The sequence below is a fragment of the Ambystoma mexicanum genome, chromosome 6q, assembly GCF_040938575.1.
Source record: "Ambystoma mexicanum isolate Mex_15411 chromosome 6q, UKY_AmexF1_1, whole genome shotgun sequence".
In the NCBI taxonomy this organism is placed as follows: Eukaryota; Metazoa; Chordata; class Amphibia; order Caudata; family Ambystomatidae; genus Ambystoma; species Ambystoma mexicanum.
Window position 1 is genome coordinate 423,571,903 of NC_090937.1, and position 20,328 is coordinate 423,592,230.

Sequence of the window (20,328 nt, forward strand, 5' to 3'; positions counted from 1 at the left end):
TGGCCAAGACTCTGATTCAGTTGAATGGAGGGGTAATTCTAAGTTTTCAGGGCATATTTTTGTAAGGAGTACTTCTTGTTCCATTATGGTATTATTCACTTTTTCATAACCTCGACCACTGCTATGTATCGCAATTGTATTTGTTTGCTTTTGTTTGTACGCTTCTTCATTAAAATATGGTTCTGTGCTCGTAGTGTGATTCCATTCACCCCTGCAGATACTTAAGAAGTTCTTTCTGTTGACATTTCGCTTATTGAGAAGTCTTTTTTGTAATTTAGTTATTAGTTTTATTAGTGGTTTCATTTTGTTTAACAGTAAAATAAATAACTTTCTTTTGAGAAGAATTGCACAGTCCATCAACACTTCTAAGATTAATTTCCTACAATAGGTTTTAAGCATTGAACCTGATTTCTCTCCTGTTTTTATAAGATTTTGAAGGACTTTGTGACGGTACATTTTGGCTAAAATACTTTTCTTGGTATGCTTACTTTGCACTATATTAAAATTTAAAGAAGTAGTTTTATCTGTAGTGATAGCTGATTTTCTGTTAAATGTTTTTTGGTTTGTTTTACGTTTTGATAGAGGAGGCAAAGTTTTTGTACTTGAAACTTCTTGTGTTTCACTAAATGACTGTATTAGCTGTTTTGTTTCAACTTTTTTTACAAATTCTGCTAGAGATGGATGCTTATGTTGGACACTTTTATTTTCATTTGGTCTACTTTTGCGTTGCTTTCTACGGACTTGACTTTTGGTAGGCATTCTTTAGGGTATGTTGAAAAAAATAAAGAAGGTATGGGTTGGGGTGTTCTGCAATGTATGTGTGCTGTGTGCATGAGTGTTTGAGTAAGATGATAAAGATGTATGTAATGGTGTGTGATTGTGCATTATGAACTACAACTAGTAGGGATAGGTATTCCTGAATTTATGTGTTACTAAACTTGGGTTCAGATGACAAAAAATAGTAAGCTAGTGGTGTGGAAAAGTACAAATAGTAAATCTAATGTATACAATTAAAACAATTGTTTGTTCTATAATATGAAAATTGTAGCGGTTCAGTTGGGTAATTTGTGTGTCCAAAAATAGGAATTTGTGGGCCATTCTGGCTGTAAATCGCTGTTTAAGACATGGAGATTTTTGGACAAAATGGTACACAATTTCTATTTTTAGGCACAGAAATAGCTTTTATTAACGTTATAGTATGTTTGAGTAATAATACAAATATTATGGTGATATTCTACTTACTTTTTTTCTTAAATTAACAGGTAACTTCTTAGTTCTTCTTTGTTCTTCGAATTTGGCTGCTTCTTTTCAGGAGACTGGTCTTCACTGTAATTGTAAAAGCTTCAAATTAGTAACTTTGTTTGTATATAGCGCTGTTTTTAATTTAGATATTGATTTTTTTAATTGAAATCCTCAACGCCTTCTTTAAAAACATTAAACTAATTTATTTACATAAGATACATTGCATCAGTTCAGTACATATGATATGTTCTTAATGAACAAATTGTATTGAATGACTAACTGTAGCAAAGAAAATATCTTTACTATGTCTTGTGAAATTTATAATATACCAGTGAATACCACTATTTCTGTAACTAAGCTGTTCTAGGTAATAGCGCCTCAATGTCATGTCTAAATTAAAGTAATTAAGTAAATAAATAAATTTTAAAAAAAATATGAAATTGTAAAAGTATTTTTTTAAAGATTTAAACATAGATTGTGCTTGCATGCAATTTTGTTTGAATATATGTAGTCTATATATTTCATTTAAAAAATGTTAGTTTAACATGATTTGAGTGTGTGTGTATAAAGAAAGTAAATAGTATAAAGGTTTATAAGTGATAGTTGATTGTAGGAAATTGGAAAAAATACAGTAAATTCATTTTACAGATTACACAAGCTAAAAGTTTGTTTGAAAATGTGTTCATCTACTGTACAAAAAAATATGCATACCTGAAGTTTGTGTTCATGCATATGGATATGCATGGAGCTGCAAGTAGAAATCTTGGAGACTTGTACAGTATTTCTGGTAGATGGTGCTTGCCAATGATATGACACTTGTACTCAGAGATTCACAGTACATTTGCAGTGCTGATCTATGATGATGCAGTTAGATGTAGAGGTCTTGAATGTGATTGGTGCATGGTCATGTGACTTCTTAGCTACATCCAATGAGGGAATGGCAGAGAGAGTGAAGTGGAAATGGTAGAATGGCTGTTCATGTTACAATATGTCTGCGGACATGGCGGTAGTTTGCGGACATTAGGAGTTACATCCAGGGATTTTTGGGTTCAGAAGTCATGCAAATGAGAATGAGTACTGAAAGGGATTGGTCAGGAAGTTTAGTGGGTGTGTTGTGCCAGAAGAGAGTTTCTCATATACTGTTTTTGCTGAGAGAACAACAGATAGCTATGTCTGTGTGTTTTAGGAAAAAGATTGTATGGATTTTGGGAGATTCATGGATATATTGGTTGAAGGTGCATGCAGAAAGCTGTGGAGTAGCTGTAGATCTTCGATTCCCACATGTGCAAGTTCACTGGCATGGAGTACATGGAATTAAGTGGTTGGACTTGCTACCTCTCTGTGCTACTTTGGAGACAGAGCAACATCCAGACATAATTGTAATTCATTGTGGAGGGAACAGTTTAGGACATGTGACTGGAATTGTTTTGCAATTTGCTATGAAAGAAGGACTTGGGAAGGTTATGGACATGTTTCCTAATTCTCAAGTGATATTTTCACGGATTGCGCAGAGAAAAATGTGGCTTCGTTCTTCTTCATTTGGTCCACAAATGGAAAAAGCAAGGCGCAATGTTAATAAAGCTGTTTGTGCCTTTCTAAAAGATTTTGGCATGTCTTCTTTTCACAATGAAAATATTCTGTTTCGTAGTACAAACATTTTTCGCAAAGATGGAGTCCATCTTACTTAAGGTGGCAATCAGATTTTTCTGAGAAATATACAAAATGCATTGCGACCTTTTTTGGAATTACAACATCCATTTTGAAGTAGGTGTTAAGCATTCATAATTTTTGACTTACAAACACCTCCCAAAGAATCTTTTCAGAGCCACCACTTCCTCCCAGAAAAAATTGGAATGTTTGTGATAGGGTAGCAACCCAATTTTTTAAATGTTCGCGAACTGTCCGCAGACTTCTAAAAAATACAAAGGTCCCTGCTTCATTTATTTTCACTTCTATTTTTTAACTGTGAAAGGCGGCTCTGAAAAGAGCCTTATTTTTTTTTTGATTTTTGATATGTTGTATTTTTTTTGGTTTTTTATACACGACACACTAGGAGAGGAGGAGAAAGGAAGGTAAAGGGGGGACACCAACCACAGGGATAAGAAAGGGCGAGCTGAGAGAGGAAGATGTAGAGTGGGTTTTATTTGGGTAGTGAGCAGATCTTCTCGAGCTCTGAGACGATAGTCTCAAAAGCACTACGTAGTCGCTCCCCCCTGCAGAGTACTGTGTCACAATTACTTGTACACTGCACACAATGTTATGTTTCTGTATGAGAAGCTTAGTATACTAGATAGAACCCCATAATAGAATGCTATTTATATCAATGCATCGTTCAATGCACTAATTAGGGTATGACATTTATTGCAATTATCCTTGACACTTGTTTCGCAACATTATAATAAGAATCCCTTGTACACATATTTCATGAAAAGTACATACACATGTGATGTCATCAGTGATGTCATCAATGACATTTGTGATGTCATCTTTGATGTCCTGGGTGTTAGTCTTAGCAGTGCACGGTGGTGGCGCGAGTTATGGTTGCTTAGCTTACCATAACTGGCAAATTTCAAGGGTTTTTCGGTTTTACTTGGAACCATAACGTCCCTTTGACAACGTTTTTTCACTGAATTTCATCGGTTTTTAGCAGCGCAACTTAACCATAACGTCCCTTTAACAAAGTTTTTTCACTGAATTTGAAAGTTTTTAGCAGCGCAACTTAACCATAACGTCCCTTTAACAAGGTGTTTTCACTGAATATATATATATAGACTGAATGGGAACAATTTTTTGCTCGCGCCTACAGCCCAAACCGCTGGATGGATTTTCACCAAATTTGGACCAGGAGCAGCGGCTTGGTCCAGAAAGCATGCTTTTGCACATTTGGTGAAAATCCGTCCAGTAGTTTTTTAAAAAATGACCAAAAAGTAGGTAAAAAAAATAGTGATATCTGTGTTCGCTTCGAGGACACACTTCCGTGTTCGCTCCGCAGACAGGACAGGGATTGGGCAAGCGGGTTGCGTCGTGTTCGCGGACATGTTACGTGCTTTCCCATTAGCTGCACTGCAGCATGCAGTGCGTCGTATTTTCAAGACGCCCGCCATCTTTGTTTGTGGTTTGTGGCGAGAGCCCGGCTAGTAAGTGTCTTCCTTCCGTTCCCCCCACCCACGCTCATGCCCATGTCTTTCTCCCATTCCCCCCACCCCCCGCTCATGTCTGTGCCTCCTTCCTGCCCCCCCAACCACACCCCCACCCCGTGTCTCCCCTGTTCCTCCAGGCCCCGCTCACGCCATCGGCACACGGTGGCTGCGGAGGGCCGAGGAGCAGGATCTGCCACCTGCACAGTTAGCCCATCCCCCGTGTCTTCCCTTTTCCCCCCACCCCCACTCATGTCTCCGCTCATCCCCGTGTCTCCTCTGTTCCCCCAAACCTCTAATCATCCCCTGTGTCTCCCTCACGATCCCACCACCCCCCGTTCATGCCCTGTATCTCCCCTGTCCCCCCTACCCCCTGCTCATGCCCCGTGTGTCGCTCCCCTTCCTCCCCACCCCCCGCTCATGCCCCGTGTGTCTCTCCCCTTCCCCCCACCCCCCGCTCATGCCCCGTGTGTCTCTCCCCTTCCCCTCCACCCCCTTCACATGCCCTGTGTGTCTCCCCTTCCACCCCACCCCCCACTCATACCCCGTGTGTCTCTCCCTCCCCCCACCCCCCGCTCATGCCCCGTGTTTCTTTCCCCTTCCCCCACCCCCCGCTCATGCCCCGTGTGTCACTCCCCTCCCCCCCACCCCCGCTCATGGCCAGTGTGTCTCTCCCCTTCCCCCCAACCCCCGCTCATGCCCCGTGTGTCTCTCCCCTCCCCCCACACACCGCTCATGCCCTGTGTGTCTCCCCTTCCCCCCCACCCCCCGCTCATGCCCCCTGTGTCTCTCCCCTTCCCCCCACCCCCTGCTCATGCCCCATGTGTCTCTCCCCTCCCCCCCAACCCCCGCTCATGCCCCATGCCTCTCGCCTCCCCCCCACCCACCGCTCATGCCCCGTGTCTTGACCCTCCCCCCACCCCCCGCTCATGCCCCGTGTCTCTCCCCTCCCCCCAACCCCCTGCTCATGCCCCGTGTCTCACCCCTTCCCCCCACTCCCCGCTCATGCCCTGTGTGTCTCTCCACTCCACCCCCACTCAGGCCTTGTGTGTCTCTCTCCTTCCCCCACCACCGCTCATGCCCGTGTCTCTCCCCTCACCCCCAACCCAGCTCATGCCCTGTGTGTCTCTCCCCTTCCCCCACCGCCCTCTCATGCCCCGTGTGTCTCTCCCCTCCCCCCACCCCCGCTCATGCCCCGTGTGTCTCTCCCCTCCCCCCACCCCCGCTCATGCCCCGTGTTTCTTTCCCCTTCCCCCCACCCCCCGTTCATGCCCCGTGTCTCTCCCCTCCCCCCAACCCCCCGCTCATGCCCCGCGCTCACCCCTTCCCCCCCACTCCCCGCTCATGCCCTGTGTGTCTCTCCCCTCCACTCCCACTCATGCCTTGTGTGTCTCTCCCCTTCCCCCACCCCCACTCATGCCCGTGTCTCTCCCCTCACCCCCACCCCAGCTCATGCCCTGTGTGTCTCTCCCCTTCCCCTCACCGCCCTCTCATGCCCTGTGTGTCTCTCCACTCCACCCCACCCCCGCTCATGCCCCATGTGTCTCTCCCCTCCCCCCCAGCCCCCTGCTCATGCCCCATGTGTCTCTCCCCTCCCCCCCACCCCCCGCTCATGACCTGTCTCCCTGTTACCCCCCACCCCCCACTCATGCCCCGTGTGTCTCTCCCCTTCCCCCCACCGACCGCTCAGGCCCCGTGTGTCTCTCCCCACCCCGACCCCTGCTCATGCCCCGTGTGTCTCTCCCCCTCCTCCCACACCCACTCATGCCCCGTTTGTCTCTCCCCCTCTCCCCCACCCCCCCACTCATGCCCCGTGTGTCTCTCCCCCTCCCCCCCCACCCCCTGCTCATACCCTGTGTGTCTCCCCTTCCACCCAAACCCCCGCTCATGCCCCGTGTGTCTCTCTCCTTCCCCCCCACCCCCGCTCATGCCCCGTGTGTCGCTCCCCTCCCCACCACCCCCTGCTCATGCCCCGTGTGTCTCTCCCCTCTCCCCCACCCCCGCGTGTCTCTCCCCTTAACGCCCACCCCCGCTCATGCCCCGTGTCTCCCTACTGTTCCCCCCACCCCCCGCTCATGCCCCGTGTGTCTCTCCCCTCCCCCCACCCCCCGCTCATGACCTGTCTCCCCTGTTACTCCCACCCCCGCTCATGCCCCTTGTTTCTCTCCCCTTCCCCCCCACCCCGCTCATGCCCCGTGTCTCTCTCCCCCACCCCGTCACCCCCCACTCATGCCCCGTGTGTTTCTCCCCTCTCCCCACCCCCCGCTCAGGCCCTGTGTGTCTCTCCCCTCACCCTCACCCCCCACCCCCTGCTCATGCCCCATGTGTCTCTCCACTCCCCCCACCCCCCGCTCATGCCCCGTGTGTCTCTCCCCCTCTCCCCACCCCCCACTCATGCCCGGTATGTCTCTCCCCTTCCCCCCCACCCCCGCTCATGCCCTGTGTCTCCTCTGTTCCCCCCCACCTCCGCTCATGCCCTGTGTCTCCCTCCTTTCCCCCCGCTCATGTCCCATGTCTCCCTCCTTTCCCACCCCCACCCCCGCTCATGCCCCGTGTGTGCCCTGTACCCCCACCCCCTCTCATGCCCCGTGTGTGCCCTGTTTCCCCCCCCACCCACCCCGCTCATGCCCTGTGTCTCCCCTGTTCCCCCCACCCCCCGCTGATGCTCTGTGTGTTCCTCCCATTCCCACCACCCCCCGCTCATGCCCCATGTGTGCCCTGTTCCCCCCCACCCCCCGCTCATGCCCCGTGTCTTCCTTCTCCCCCCAACCCCGCTCATGCCCCGTGTCTCCCTTCTCCCCCCCACCTCCCGCTCATGCCCCGTGTCTTCCCCTTCCCCCACCACCCCCGCTCATGCCCGTGTCTCCATTCTTTCCCCCCACCCCCGCTCATGCCCTGTCGCTCCCTTTTTCCCCCATCCCCGCTCATGCCCTGTGTCTCCCTGCTCCCCCACACCCCCCGCTCATGCCCAGTGTCTCCCTTCTTCCCCCCACCCCCGTTCATGCCCCGTGTCTCCCTTCTTCCCCCCCACCCCCCGCTCATGCCCCGTGTCTCTCCCCTTCCCCCACCGCCCTCTCATGGCCCGTGTGTCTCTCCCCCCCCCCACCCCCGCTCATGCCCCATGTGTCTCTCCCCTCCCCCCAGCCCCCTGCTCATGCCCCATGTGTCTCTCCCCTCCCCCCGCTCATGACCTGTCTCCCTGTTACCCCCCACCCCCCGCTCATGCCCCGTGTGTCTCTCCCCTTATCCCCACCGACCGCTCATGCCCCGTGTGTCTCTCCCCACCCCCACCCCGCTCATGCCCCATGTGTCTCTCCCCCTCCCCCCACACCCACTCATGCCCCGTGTGTCTCTCCCCCTCTCCCCCACACCCCCACTCATGCCCGTGTGTCTCTCCCCCTCCCCCCCACGCCCCGCTCATGCCCCGTGTGTCTCTCCCCTGTTCCCTCACCCCCCGCTCACGCCCCGTGTGTCTCCCCTTACCCCCACCCCCCGCTCATACCCTGTGTGTCTCCCCTTCCACCAAAACCCCTGCTCATGCCCTGTGTGTCTCTCTCCTTCCCCCCACCCCCGCTCATGCCCCGTGTGTCTCTCCCCTCCCCACCACCCCCTGCTCATGCCCCGTGTGTCTCTCCCCCACCCCGCGTGTCTCTCCCCTTCCCGCCCACCCCCTGCTCATGCCCCGTGTCTCCCTACTGTTCCCCCCACCCCCCGCTCATGCCCCGTGTGTCTCTCCCCTCCCCCCCACCGCCTGCTCATGACCTGTCTCCCCTGTTACTCCCACCCCCGCTCATGCCCCGTGTTTCTCTCCCCTTCCCCCACCCCCGCTCATGCCCTGTGTCTCTCTCCCCCTCCCCCTCACCCCGCACTCATGCCCCGTGTGTCTCCCCCCTCTCCCCACCCCCCGCTCATGCCCTTTGTGTCTCTCCCCTCACCCGCACCCCCCACCCCCTGCTCATAACCCATGTGTCTCTCCACTCCCCCCACCCCCCACTCATGCCCGGTATGTCTCTCCCCTTTCCCCCACCCCCGCTCATGCCCTGTGTCTCCTCTGTTCCCCCCACCCCCGCTCATGCCCTGTGTCTCACTACTTTCCCCCGCTCATGTCCCATGTCTCCCTCCTTTCCCACCCCCACCCCCGCTCATGCCCCGTGTGTGCCCTGTTCCCCCACCCCCTCTCATGCCCCGTGTGTGCCCTGTTTCCCCCCACCCATCCCGCTCATGCCCTGTGTCTCCCCTGTTCCCCCACCCCCGCTGATGCTCTGTGTGTTCCTCCCATTCCCACCACCCCCCGCTCATGCCCCATGTGTGCCCTGTTTCCCCCAACCCCGCTCATGCCCCGTGTCTTCCTTCTCCCCCCAACCCTGCTCATGCCCCGTGTCTCCCTTCTCCCCCCCACCCCCCCGCTCATGCCCCGTGTCTTCCCCTTCCCCCACCACCCCCGCTCATGCCCCGTGTCTTCCTTCTTTCCCCCCACCCCCGCTCATGCCCTGTCGCTCCCTTTTTCCCCCCATCCCCGCTCATGCCCTGTGTCTTCCTTCTCCTCCACACCCCCCGCTCATGCCCAGTGTCTCCCTTCTTCCCCCACACCCCCATTCATGCCCCGTGTCTCCCTTCACCCCCACACCCCCCGCTCATGCCCTGTGTCTCCCTTCTTCCCCCCACCCCCGATCATGCCTCATGTCTCCCTCCTTTAACCCCTACCCCCCGCTCATGCTCCGTGTCTCCCTTCTTCCCCCCACCCCCCGCTCATGCCCCGTGTCTCCCTTCTTTCCACCCCCACTCCCTGCTCATGCCCCTCGTTTTCCTTCTTCACCCCCACCCCCTGCTCATGCCCCGTGTCTCCCTTCTCCCCCCCCACCCCCCGCTCATGCCCCATGTCTACCTTCTTCCCCCCCGCTCATGTCCTGTGTCTTCCTTCTTTCCCCCGTCCACCCCCTCTCATGCGCCATGTCTCTCTTCTTCCCCCCACCCCCCGCTCATGCCCCATGTCTCCCTTCTTCCCCCCACCCCCCGCTCATGCCCCGTGTCTCCCTTCTTCTCCCCCACCCCCCCGCTCATGCCCCGTGTCTCCCTTCTTCCCCCCACCCCCGCTCTTGCCCCATGTCTTCCTTCTTCCCCCACCCCCCACTCATGCCCATGTCTCCCTTCTTCCCCCCCACCCCCCGCTCATTCCCCATGTCTCCCTTCTTCCCCCCGCTCATGGCCTGTGTCTCACTTCTTTCCCCCCACCACCCACTCATGCCCCGTGTCTCCCTTCTTTCCCCCCCACCCCCCGCTCATGCCCCGTGTCTCCCTTCTTCCCCCCCACCCCCCGCTCATTCCCCATGTCTCCCTTCTTCCCCCCGCTCATGGCCTGTGTCTCACTTCTTTCCCCCCACCCCCCACTCATGCCCCGTGTCTCCCTTCTTACCCCCCACCCCCCGCTCATGCCCCGTGTCTCCCTTCTTCCCCCCCACCCCCCGCTCATGTCCCATGTCTTCCTTCTCCCCATCCCACCCCCGCTCATGCCCCGTGTCTCCCTTCTTTCCCCCCCACCCCCCGCTCATGCCCCGTGTCTCCCTTCTTCCCCCCACCTCCCGCTCATGCACCGTGTCTCCCTTCTTCCCCTCCACCCCCCGCTCATGCCCCGTTTCTCCCTTCTCCCCCCTCCCGCCGCTCATGCCCTGTGTCTCCCTTCTTTCCACCCCCAACCCCCGCTCATGCCCCGTGACTTCCTTCTCCCCCCCACCCCCGCTCATGCCCCGTGTCTCCCCTTCCCCCCACCCCCGCTCATGCCCTGTGTCTCTCTCCCCCTCCCCCTCACCCCGCACTCATGCCCCGTGTGTCTCCCCCCTCTCCCCACCCCCCGCTCATGCCCTTTGTGTCTCTCCCCTCACCCGCACCCCCCACCCCCTGCTCATAACCCATGTGTCTCTCCACTCCCCCCACCCCCCACTCATGCCCGGTATGTCTCTCCCCTTTCCCCCACCCCCGCTCATGCCCTGTGTCTCCTCTGTTCCCCCCACCCCCGCTCATGCCCTGTGTCTCCCTACTTTCCCCCGCTCATGTCCCATGTCTCCCTCCTTTCCCACCCCCACCCCCGCTCATGCCCCGTGTGTGCCCTGTTCCCCCACCCCCTCTCATGCCCCGTGTGTGCCCTGTTTCCCCCCACCCACCCCGCTCATGCCCTGTGTCTTCCCTGTTCCCCCACCCCCGCTGATGCTCTGTGTGTTCCTCCCATTCCCACCACCCCCCGCTCATGCCCCATGTGTGCCCTGTTTCCCCCAACCCCGCTCATGCCCCGTGTCTTCCTTCTCCCCCCAACCCCGCTCATGCCCCGTGTCTCCCTTCTCCCCCCCACCCCCCCGCTCATGCCCCGTGTCTTCCCCTTCCCCCACCACCCCCGCTCATGCCCCGTGTCTTCCTTCTTTCCCCCCACCCCCGCTCATGCCCTGTCGCTCCCTTTTTCCCCCCATCCCCGCTCATGCCCTGTGTCTTCCTTCTCCTCCACACCCCCCGCTCATGCCCAGTGTCTCCCTTCTTCCCCCACACCCCCATTCATGCCCCGTGTCTCCCTTCACCCCCACACCCCCCGCTCATGCCCTGTGTCTCCCTTCTTCCCCCCACCCCCGATCATGCCTCATGTCTCCCTCCTTTAACCCCTACCCCCCGCTCATGCTCCGTGTCTCCCTTCTTCCCCCCACCCCCCGCTCATGCCCCGTGTCTCCCTTCTTTCCACCCCCACTCCCTGCTCATGCCCCTCGTTTTCCTTCTTCACCCCCACCCCCTGCTCATGCCCCATGTCTCCCTTCTTCCCCCCCACCCCCCGCTCATGCCCCATGTCTACCTTCTCCCCCCCCGCTCATGTCCCGTGTCTTCCTTCTTTCCCCCGTCCACCCCCTCTCAGGCGCCATGTCTCTCTTCTTCCCCCCACTCTCCGCTCATGCCCAATGTCTCCCTTCTTACCCCCCCACCCCCTTCTCATGTCCTGTGACTTCCTTCTTCCCCCCACCCCCCGCTCATGCCCCATGTCTCCCTTCTTCCCCCCACCCCCCGCTCATGCCCCGTGTCTCCCTTCTTCCCCCCCACCCCCCCGCTCATGCCCCGTATCTCCCTTCTTCCCCCCACCCCCGCTCTTGCCCCATGTCTTCCTTCTTTCCCCCACCCCCCACTCATGCCCATGTCTCCCTTCTTCCCCCCCACCCCCCGCTCATTCCCCATGTCTCCCTTCTTTCCCCCCGCTCATGGCCTGTGTCTCACTTCTTTCCCCCCAACCCCCACTCATGCCCCGTGTCTCCCTTCTTACCCCCCAACCCCCGCTCATGCCCCCCGTGTCTCCCTTCTTCCCCCCCACCCCCCGCTCATGTCCCATGTCTTCCTTCTCCCCATCCCACCCCGCTCATGCCCCGTGTCTCCCTTCTTCCCCCCCACCCCCGCTCATGCCCCCTGTCTCCCTTCTTCCCCCCCACCCCGCGCTCATGCCCCGTGTCTCCCTTCTTCCCCCCACCTCCCTCTCATGCCCTGTGTCTCCCTTCTTCCCCCCACCCCCCGCTCATGCCCTGTGTCCCCCTTCTTTCCCCCCCACCCCCCGCTCATGCCCCGTGTCTCCCTTCTTCCCCCCACCTCCCGCTCATGCACCGTGTCTCTCTTCTTCCCCTCCACCCCCCGCTCATGCCCCGTTTCTCCCTTCTCCCCCCACCCGCCGCTCATGCCCTGTGTCTCCCTTCTTTCCACCCCCAACCCCCGCTCATGCCCCGTGTCTTCCTTCTCCCCCCCACCCACGCTCATGCCCCGTGTCTCCCTTCTTCCCCCCCACCACCCGCTCATGCCCCGTGTCTCCCTTCTTCCTCCCAACCCCCTCTCATGCCCCGTGTCTCCTTTCTTCCTCCCCCACCCTCCGCTCATGCCCCGTGTCTGCCCTGTTCCCCCCACCCCCGCTTATGCCCCATGTCTCCCTCCTGTACCCCCCACCCCCGCTCATGCCTCATGTCTCCCTCCTGTAACCCCTACCCCCCGCTCATGCTCCGTGTCTCCCTTCTTCCCCCCACCCCCCGCTCATGCCCCGTGTCTCCCTTCTTTCCACCCCCACCCCCTGCTCATGCCCCTCGTTTTCCTTCTTCACCCCCACCCCCTGCTCATGCCCCGTGTCTCCCTTCTTCCCCCCTCACCCCCCGCTCATGCCCCGTGTCTCCCTTCTTTCCCCCCACTCATGGCCCCTGTCTCACTTCTTTTCCCCCACCCCACTCATGCCCCTCGTTTTCCTTCTTCCCCCCACCCCTTGCTCATACCCCGTGTCTCTCTTCTTACCCCCCACCCCCCGCTCATGCCCTGTGTCTTCCTTCTTTCCCCCCACCCCCGCTCATGCCCGTGTCTCCCTTCTTCCCCCCCACCCCCCGCTCATGCCCCGTGTCTCCCTTCTTTACCCCCCGCTCATGGCCCCTGTCTCACTTCTTTTCCCCCACCCCCACTCATGCCCCGTGTCTTCCTTCTTACCCCCCCACCCCCCGCTAATGCCCCGTGTCTCCCTTCTTCCCTCCCACCCCCCGCTCATGCCCCGTGTCTCCCTTCTTTCCCCCCACCCCCTGATCATGACCCGTGTCTCCCTTCTTCCCACCCCAGTCTCCGCTCATGCCCCGTGTCTCCCTTCTTCCCACCCCACCCCCGCTCATGCCCCGTGACTCCCTTCTTTCCCCCCCGCTCATGCCCCATGTTTTCCTTCTTTCCACCACCCCCTGCTCATGCCCTGTGTATCCCTTCTTTCCTCCCCACCCCCAGCTCATGCCCCGTGTCTCCCTTCTTCCCCCCACCCCCGCTCATGCCCCGTGTCTCCCTTCTTTCCCCCCCACCCCCCGCTCATGCCCAGTGTCTCCCTTCTTTCCCCCACCCCTAGCTCATGCCCGTGTCTCCCTTGTTCCCCCCACCCCTCCCCTCCTCATGCCCTGTGTCTCCCTCCTGTGCCTCCCCACCCCCCGCTCATGACCTGTGTCTCCCTCCTGTACCCCCCACCCCCCGCTCATGCCCCGTGTCTCCCTTTCCCCCCCTACCCCCGCTCATGCCCCGTGTCTCCCTTCTCTCCCCGCTCATGCCCCGTGTCTCCCTTCTCCCCCCGCTCATGCCCCGTGTCTTCCTTCTTCCCCCCCGCCCCCGCTCATGCCCCGTGTCTTCCTTCTTTCCCCTCCACCCCCCGATCATGCCCCGTGTCTCCCTCGTTTTACCCCCCACCCCGCTCATGCCCCGTGTCTCCCTCGTGTTACCCCACACTCATGCCCCGTGTCTCTCTCCTGGTCTTCCCGACACCCCGACGATGCCCTGTTGTGTTCTCTTTATACACCTCGCCTTCCCTTTTCCTGGTGTCCATCTTGGTAAAAGATTTTCCTTTCCTACAAGAAAAATCTTTTTTTTACCACCCCGGGTTCCCACTTTGAGAACCTAGTATGCTAGTGGTCTTCCTCCATTGAAAAGGATGTTATGGTTACGTTGCACTAATAGAAAACTATGAAATTCAGTAAAAAAATATGTGTTAAAGTGACTTTATGGTTAAGTTGCACTAATAAAAACCTATGAAATTCAGTAAAAAAACTTTGTTAAAGGGATATTATGGTTAAGTTGCGCTACTAAAAACCTATGAAATTCAGTAAAAAAACTTTGTTAAAGGGACGTTATGGTTAAGTTGTGCTATTATAAACCTATAAAATTCAGTGAAATTCAGTGAAAAAATGTTGTTAAAGGGACGTTATGGTTAAGTTGCGCTACTAAAAACCTATGAAATTCAGTGAAAAAACTTTGTTAAAGGGACGTTATGGTTCCAAGTAAAACCGAAAAACTCTTGAAATTCGCCAGTTATGGTAAGCTAAGCAACCATAACTCGGGCCACCACCGTGCACTGCTAAGCCTAACACCCAGGACATCAAAGATGACATCACAAATGTAATTGATGACATCACTGATGACATCACATGTCTGACTCCCCCTTTTTTCCTTTCCTGACATATCTAGGCCACATGATCTTCTTCAGTAACAGTCAGGAACTAAAAATTGTAAATGTACTATATTCGTAGACTTATCCTTCAAGTATGTTCTTACAATAATTCCCTTAGGGTCCAGTCATATCATATGAAACATATTCATAGGGGAAGACAGAACCTTGAAAGACAGCAATCCTTTTTGTGCATTAAAATTATCAGTAGATTTATCAGCACTTTCTGATACTTTTGATGTTTTTTTTATTACTGTACTTTCCCTGTATATGGTCATATTTTTATATGTTGTACTCACCCTATTTTCCTTAGGGTCCAGACACATCATGTGATATATATAGATAGGGTAAGTAACAGCATTGAAACAGAGCAATCATTTCTCTGCATAAAGGTAATCAGTTAGGTTATGAACACTTTCTGCTACTATTGCTGTTTTTTTTTTCTTACTTCAATTCCCTTGTATATATTCATATTTGTATGTGGTGTTTTATCTTTGTGATTTGTCTATAATAATGCAATTATGTAGTAAGTGGGTTTTATTACCTACTTATCACAGGTTTCACTGTACGCAAAACTCTAATATGAAAACAGTTATCATTTCACTATTCAACATGGCAAGTTTATGAATATTGCACCTCCATCATGCATGCTGCACACAATGTCTATGTTTCTACATGAGTACCTTAGTATACTGGATTGAAGTTAATAATAGAATGCTATTTATATCAATGCATAGCTTAATGCACTGATTAGCACTTGATATTTATTCCAATAATCTTTGACACTTTTTTAATTAACATTACACTAAGAATCCCTTGTGCAGACTTTTCATGAAAGGTAAATGCACATGTGATGTCATCACTGATGTCATCAATGACATTTGTGATGTCATCTTTAATGTCCTGGGTGTTAGGCTTAGCAGTGCATGGTGGTGGCTCGAGTTATGGTTGCTTAGCTTACCATAACTGGCGAATTTCAAGGGTTTTTCGGTTTTACTTGGAACCATAACGTCCCTTTAACAAAGTTTTTTCACTGAATTTCATAGGTTTTTAGTAGCGCAACTTAACCATAATGTCCCTTTAACAAAGTGTTTTTACTTAATTTCATAGGTTTTTAGTAGCGCAACTTAACCATAACGTCCCTTTAACAAAGTTTTTTTCCTGGATTTCATAGGTTTTTAGTAGCACAACTTAACCATAACGTCCCTTTAACAAAGTTTTTTCACTGAATTTCATAGGTTTTTAGTAGTGCAACTTAACCATAACGTCCCTTTAACAAAGTTTTTTTACTGAATATATATATATTACATGGACGCGGTAGCGTCCATGTAGTTATGGTTAAGTTGGTGTTTCCATAGGAAGAGCATTTTTTGGGTGGCTTATAACTTCGCTCCCTCTGGACGAATCCTCACCAAACGTTGCAAAAAAAGTATATGGGCCACTCTGAATTTTTTTGCAAAGTTTGGAGAGGTTTGGTCTAGGGGGGGCAAAGTTATAAGGGGGGACCCAAAACTTTGTTTTTTTTCCTATAGACATAATGGGAAAAAACTTTGTGCACGGCCACAGGCCAAATCACTGGATGGATTTACACCAAATTTGCGGCAGGAGCGGGGGCTTGGTCCCGAAAGCGTGCTTTTGCAAATTTGGTGTAAATCCGTCTAGTGGTTTATTATAAAATGACCAAAACATAAGGCAAAAAAATTAGTGATATCTGTGCTCGCTTCGCGGACGGACTTCCAGGTTCGCTCCGCGGACAGCACCCCGATTGGCCCATGGCCTTGCGTCATGTCCGCGGACATGCGACGTGTTCACTGATTGGACGGCGAGGGGCGTGGAGCGCATCAGATTTTCTGTGGCGCCCGCCATGTTGTATTCGCCGTCGACCGTGTACAGCGCAGTGAAACGTGGATAAAAAATTGTATTTAGTGCCATGTGTTGGTGTGTAAGAGTGTTTGGGGGGGGTGGGGGAGTATGAGATAGGTTCAATGTTTTGTTTTTTTATGTGCTAGACGTTTTTGTTGCATTCGATTTGTCCGCAGAGAACACGGCTGTTCTGACATTTTGTAAATAAACTAAAGGACATCAAAGATGACATCGCAAATGTCATTGATGAAATCAATGATGATATCACACGTGTATGTACTTTTCATGGAATTTGTGTACAGGGATTTTTATTATAATGTTGCGAAAAAAAGTGTCAAGGATATTGCAATAAAGATCATACCGTTATTAGTGCTTTGAACGATGCATTGATATAAATAGCATTGTATTATGGGATTCTATCTAGTATACTGAGCTACTAATGGAGAAACATAGCATTGTGTGCAGAGTACAAGATGAAAGTACAATATTTGTAATGTTAATATGTTGAATAATGAAATGATAATTGTCCTGAAATGTTTGAAAATTCACAAAATGGGGGTGTTCTGAGGACGTTATTCGTATTGTGTGATTGCTTAGCTGTATGCAATGAGGGAATGGCACAGAGAGTAAAGTGGACGCCATCCGCGGACACCGCGGCTGTTCGTGGACAGGGCGTGCTACATTCGGGTTTTTCCAGGAAATCCAACATGGAAAGAAGACTGTACGGATCAGCCAATCAGATGTCGAGGTTGTGGATTTGTGTTGAAAGAGACTGTGTGTGGTGAAGATGGCAGAATTAGAGAAAGTTAGGGTATTGGTGCTTGGAGATATGTTTGTGTATGGTTTACAACAGTACGCTCAATGCAGGCATGTTGTAAAGAACTTTGTTCTGAAAGGAGTGGAGGTGGTGTGGAGCACTGTGCCTGATTGCAATGTACAGGGAATTGTACAAGTTTGTGAGGATATGGCCACGATGAACAGTCCGCATGTGGTAGTTTTGCACTATGGTGCTTTCCATTTGGGCAACGTCAGTGCCCTACTTTGTTGGCTGATTTGGAACGCTTGTTTCAAGCCGTAATGAAGATCCTTCCAAATGCGAAAGTAATTTTTCTGGATTACTACCTAGGGCAATATGGGACAATAGTTCAGTTTTTTGTCCTCAGCAAAAAATTGCTAGGTGTGTCATCAACCGAGGCATGTGTGCCTTCATGCTTAGAGCTGGTATGTTCTTCTGTAATAATGAATAATGAGAATATTGATGCCAGTAATGCTGTTAATTTTAAAGAAGATGGCATTTCTTTATCTTTTACGGAAAATGCCTTTCTATTTTGGAATGTAAGGGTTGCTTTGGAGAAGGTTATGTGAAGATATTAGCAGTAAAGTAAGAAAAAAAACAAGAAAAAAAATACGAAATAACAGGTGTCTGTCAAGCATCTGTAAAAAAAATTAAAAAAAACGGCTCTTTTCAGAGCCAACTTCAAAGGGGAAATGGGGCACACTATTTAAATTTACATTCACCACGCTCAGATTTTCGATATGTCCGCGGACATGGCGGTAGTTCGCGGACATGAAAATCACTATGAGGGGGTTAGTATGTTCTATGTTACATGTATATGAAGTCAGGGATATTATGGTTAAGTTGTGCTACTAAAAAACTATGAAATTCAGTGAAAAAACTTTGTTAAAGGGACGTTATGGTTAAGTTGCGCTACTAAAAACCAATGAAATTCAGTAAAAAAACGTTGTTAAAGGGACGTTATGGTTAAGTTGCGCTACTAAAAACCTATGAAATTCAGTGAAAAAACTTTGTTAAAGGGACGTTATGGTTCAAAGTAAAACCGAAAAACCCCTGAAATTCGGCAGTCATGGTAACATAAGCAACCATAACTCGCGCCACCGTGCACTGCTAACACTAACACCCAGGACATCAAAGATGACATCACAAATGTCATTGATGACATCACTGATGACATCACATGTGCATTTACTTTTCATAAAAACTCTGTACAAGGGATTCTTATAATGCTGACCAAAAACTGTCAAGGATCATTGGGATAAATATCATGAGCTAATTAGTGCATTAAGCAATGCATTGATATAAATAGGTGGCCGTTAAAGGGGCAGTTTTGGGAGATGCAAAGGGGGGATGTAACATATAACAAAGGGAATTAAAATAAAATGTATATTTTTTTCATTTTTTAGAAAGAGTTTAGAAAGAGAGGGGGAAAAATTGCCACTTAAAAGAAAAACTAAGCGTGAAAGTTTATCTGATGTTCAGGTATTAACTTCTTCCATTGCTCAAGTGTGGCATCTCCCTTGACTACCCATTTGAGGCATCGTTTGCACATCATGTGCATCATGGAAAGATCGAGAGTCAGTAAAAGCACATTCTCTGCAGTTGACACCGCTGTTGAAGTTGAGGCTTCATTTCCAGTTGCTGATGTTGTTTCTCTGGCGGAACGAGGTTCTGCCTGGTTGTGCTGATTTTCGTCTATGCAAGAATGGGACACATGCATTTTTCTTTTATGAGGTTTGTTCGCTTTTCGATACTCATCATCAACATCATCGCAGTGGATTTGCACTAGATGGTTAATCATTTTAAATGTTCCTAGGCTTTCAGATGGAATATTGGAACATCCAGGGCGTAGAGTTTTATTGCAGAATGTGCAAAGTAACTCCTCTGCCTCTTTCCTACAACAATGTTGTTTGATTGGAAGAAGCGTTAACTGTCAGCAGTGGTTTTCATTCAAGTTGCCTTCTTCCTCGGTGGTGATGGATTTGGAACCCAAACGATAACATCATCATCACTGCTGTTACTGATGGGGTTGTGTGGTTGGACATGTTATAATGTCCAATGAGGGAGGAATATGTAAAATAATAAAAATGACAACACAAAAAAAAACAATGGGCCTCATTACGAGGTTGGAGGTACCTTGCCGGTTTTACAGGCAAGGATACCTCCAAACTCGCACTCAGGTCTGGCACCCATGAATGGCTAATTACCGGGCTATTCCAGGCCAGCCGGACCCGGTAATTGCCCGTTCGCGTGTGCCGGGCCCGGTAAATCCCCATTACCATTTGTTCCCCATAGGGCTCAATGGGAATGGGGAGGGTGGTAGCACTGATAACGTTAATAATGATAACGGTGCTACCATCATGTTCTGCTTGCGGGTGCCAGTACGGCCACCAGATCAGACCTGGTGGCTGCAAGGGCACTAACGAGCAGAACTCTTAGTATGGTGGTACGATAGCAATGGTGCCGGTAGCGTTGTTGCCTTACTGCCATACTTATAATGTAGCCAAATGCCTTAAAAAACTTAAAACATTTTTTTTTTAAAAGTAGAAAAGAAAGTAAAATCAAAGATAGGCAAACTGAACAAATCACAAGACAATGGAAAATAGGATTAGGCGAAAACTGGATGAAAAGGATGAAGAATTTGAGAGGTAAAGTGCCAAAAGTGTTTGCAGCTACTCAGAAATCCTTTCGCAAGCAAGTATAGAAACGAATGATAAATGTAAACTTCTTTTTTGTGGGTGTGGTGATTATTCAAGGCTACAGACTCCTGACTACTGCACCGACTGATTGGACAGTCTTGTGTGCGCGGATGTCATCAAATGATGCAGCCACGTTAAAGGAGATTGATATCCTATTGGATCATTTCACACGGGCAGGTTACGTCAAAGGGCATGGGCATGTCAGAGTGAATACGTTCCAAAGTGTGATTGGATTGTTTGTTGGCGCGCATACAAATCACGTGTAGGCACAAAGACACAGCGTGTGATTTCATTGGCTGGTGCGTCATGGGCGAAGATGCGTAGCTGCATTAAAGGATGTCATTTTGCATGTATGAGTTACATCAAACGGCATGGGTGCACACACATCAATACATTGCAACCTTTGATTGTATTGTTTGTTGACACACATAAAAGTCACATATAGGTGCGGAGCTGTAGCGTGTGACAAGATTGGCTGGCGGATTAGGCACAAAGATGTGTAGCCGCGTTGAAGGACTTCAATCTTATATTGGCTCATTTCATGCATTTTTGGTAGGCGCTGCTATTAAACCTTTTTAAAGATTTTTTTTTATATATTCATGCAAACAACTTTAGTTGCAGGAATATTAAGGT